This window comes from Apodemus sylvaticus, chromosome 21 (assembly GCF_947179515.1).
Source record: "Apodemus sylvaticus chromosome 21, mApoSyl1.1, whole genome shotgun sequence".
Taxonomy (NCBI): domain Eukaryota; kingdom Metazoa; phylum Chordata; class Mammalia; order Rodentia; family Muridae; genus Apodemus; species Apodemus sylvaticus.
In genome coordinates, this window is record NC_067492.1 from 5,282,351 (window position 1) to 5,285,950 (window position 3,600).

The following is a 3,600-nucleotide window of genomic DNA, read 5'->3' on the forward strand; positions in this document are numbered from 1 at the left end:
TCGTGGAACCCCCTCCAGCTGACAGCACAACCAGCTCGCAGTGGCTGTGTAGTTGGGTCCACAGGCACACAGCTGGCAGGATGACGAGTCCGGAAGTGACTGAGCCTCACTTCCTTTCCACGCTCTGCTCGGCTTGAGTCCCGAGCAGGGACTTTTCTGCCTCCCTCCTGGGAAGCAATTGTCCCAGAGATGAAGAAAAGCAGAGAAGAGCTCACTCTCAGCCTCTCCAGGCAGTCCAGGTCCCTGTCGTCCTCAGCACCTGCACCTGGAACAGACACACCTCATCAAATTGTCCCTTTTGTAGAACCACACAGGTGATGGCTACCTGAAGGACAGGCACAGTGAAGCTGCGGGTGAGTGACATGGAAAAGGAAATAACAGACTCAACACGAGGTCACTAGATTAAAGCAACCACAAACTAATGAAGAATCACCCATGCTGCTGAGGAGGTGAGGACACATAACTAAAGAACAAGTCTGAGCCAAGTGTGCGGACGGAAACCTGGAGTCCCAGTAAACCGCATGATGAGGTACAAAGATCTCCAGTCTGAGGCCGGCCTGGGCTATAGAACAAGACCCTGCTTCACAGGGGAAAAAGGAAGGAGGAGAGAGGGAGGGGAAAGAAACTGGTATTCATTTTAAGAACTGCTATGAGCAATTCTAAACCAGATGAACTGGATAAATCTAGACGAAATGGACAAATCCCTAAAGACATGCAAGTTACTTAGGCTGACTCAAGATGAAGTAGAAGTTACAAATGAACCCATAGCATGTTTAGACATTGAATTAGGATCCAAGAACCCGCCAACAGAGAGAAGTGCGCAGTCAGGTGGCTTTCTTGGTGACCTCTATCTAACAAATAATTAATATCAGGCCTAAACCCCCAAGGAGGCCTTTCCTAACTCACTCACTCTATAGTAGCCACTACTCAAAAACCAAAGCCAGGTGAAGGTAGCTTGAAAAATAAAATGGAAGACGAAATTTAGCAAATCAGACCCAGCTGCTCAGGGCCTTGGGCACAGCTCAGCAGGTGAGGACATTTGCTGTGTGAGCATTAGCACTTGAGGTCGAGTCCCCAGAACCCATGAGGATAAGTCGGGGATGGCACCTGTAGGCTGCCCATGCACCACGGGCGCGCCCAGACGCATGTGCATAGAAGCAGCACTATTTGGCCTCAGGGGAGGAGGAGATGAAGTTGGGAGAAGGATGTGTTGGGGAAGTCCGGGGGTGGGGGTGGGGGAGGAACATGTAGGCCCTGGATGATAAAAACATTGAACACGTGTATACAATTCTATTAAATTTAAAAGAAGTTGGTGATGAATTTCCTTTTTAAAAATGTTTTGCACGACTGCACATGCACCTGTAACCCCAGCCCTGGCTGAGGGAAGGGGTTAGGAAGGTGAGACTGGGAATCACTGGGCTTGCTAGTCAGTCACCAGTCTAGCTTCAGTCTGAGTGACAGGCCTTTTCCCAAGGGACTGAGAATGACAGGCACAAGTGATAGGACACATCTGGCATCTGCACAAGCACATACGCATACACATATGGCACACAGAGAGACACTCTAAATGCTGATGACAATAACAACAATAATAATAATTATTATTATTCAGCAGTATATGGAAAGGACAATATGTCAAGAGACCAAGTTGATTTGTCCCTGGACAATCAATCAGTATAACGTACACTATGATGGAAGAAAAACTCATAATTATCTCAACTGACACAGAAAGCATTTTTCAGGAACTCAGCACATTTTAGTGAATAAACTCAATAAATTAGAGTAGAAAGAAATGTTCTCAAAATTACAAAGGTCATATAAAAAAAAACCCCACAGCTATCATCCAACTCCATGGTGAAAGATTGACAAATTTTCCATCCTCAAACCAGTAACAAGACAAGGACATTGCCCTTGGCTGCTTCTATTCGATACGGCAGTTGAAATTTTAGTCAGAGAAATCAGGCAGAAAGAAATGAGATTTCCAAGGTACCAAATGAAAGGGAAGCACTGGATGGTTTCTGTTCAGACAGCCATGGCCTTATATGAAGGAAATTCTAAAAATTCTTCTCAAAAGGCAAATTGTTAAAGCTAAAAACTGAATTTAAGAAAACACAGGACACAAAACCAACACGCAGAAATCAGTTGCATTTCTACAAATTGACGATGGACACCTCTAAAAGGAAATTAAGAACTGAGATCAGGTAGGACTCAGATCCGTGCCTCCCTCGGCCATTGTTGGAGAACCTTCCTCAGTGGGAACTGACAGGGGTCCGAGGCTGCACAATGTGCAGAGAGCGAGAGACTGGGGCACTCAGTACTAGCTGAGGTGCGCTCATCAAGCCCCTCCCTCACACTCAGGGGTCTCTGTGGAAGAGGTGCTCGAAGGATTCTAAGAGCCGGAGGTGCTGGATGACTCCAAGGAAACAGTGTCTTCCAGACACAACGGGGCTGATGCCCACAGAAACTCAGAGACTGTGGCAGTAGCACACATAAGACCTGCGCAGGTTCAAGCCGTATGGGTAGACGCAGGCTCCCACTCTAACCAAGAAGCTATGTGCAGTTGCTACCCACTGGCAGTGGAGACTCCGGCGGGAGGGCCTACCCTGAGCAACTGGCCAGCACACAACCAACTCAACGATATTTTGTAGACGTTTTGTCTCATTTCTCTTTGAGCATTTTTTTTTTGTCTTACTGGTCTTTGTTTATATGTTTTGGTTTTGTTGTGAGGGATTTGGGGGTTGTTCTCTCTCTTTCTGGATGTTCTCTCTGCGTGTATGGATGGATGTTTCTTACTTTTTTCTTTTAAAGGGAGAAAAAAGGCATGCAGTTGGGTGAGTGGGGTTAGCTGGGAGGAGCTGGGGACAGTGAAAATGAAGTCAAAATACCATATGAAAAGAGTTCTATCAAAAAAGAAAACAGTTGCAGGGCTGCGGAGATGCACAGTGGTTAGGAGGGCTCAGTGCTCTTCTGGAAGACCCGAGTTTGGTCCCCAGCACCCAAGTTGGGTGGTGCACAACCACCTGTAATCCAGTTCCCAGAGGTCTGATGCCTTCTCCTGGCCTCTGTGGGCACCTGCACTCACATGCACGTACCCACACACAGACACAGCCCAGGCATAAAAATACAATGATAAAAAATAACCAAGTAAGGTTCAGTGGTTAAGAGCACTGACTGCCCTTCCAGAGGTCCTGAGTTCAAATCCCAGCAACCACATGGTGACTCACAACCATCTGTAATAGGATCTTGTGCCCTCTTCTGGTATGTGGGACAGCATAATCATACATATAACGGATATGTGTATATATACTAAATTTTTTAAAAAAAAAGTATAGGATACAAAATCAGTTGCATTTCTACAAACCCACAATAAAAAATCCAAAAAGGAAATTTAAAAAAGGTTTTACTATCAACATCATCAAAAAGAATACTTTGAATAAATTTATCGAAGGAGGTGAAGACTCATACACTAAAAACTGCAAAATATTGTAGTGGGAATTAGGAAACTATAGATAGATGGAAGAAACCTCATATTCATGGATTATATGATACAGAATTTTTTAAAATTACAATAGTCAAAACACCTTACAGTTAACACAGCCC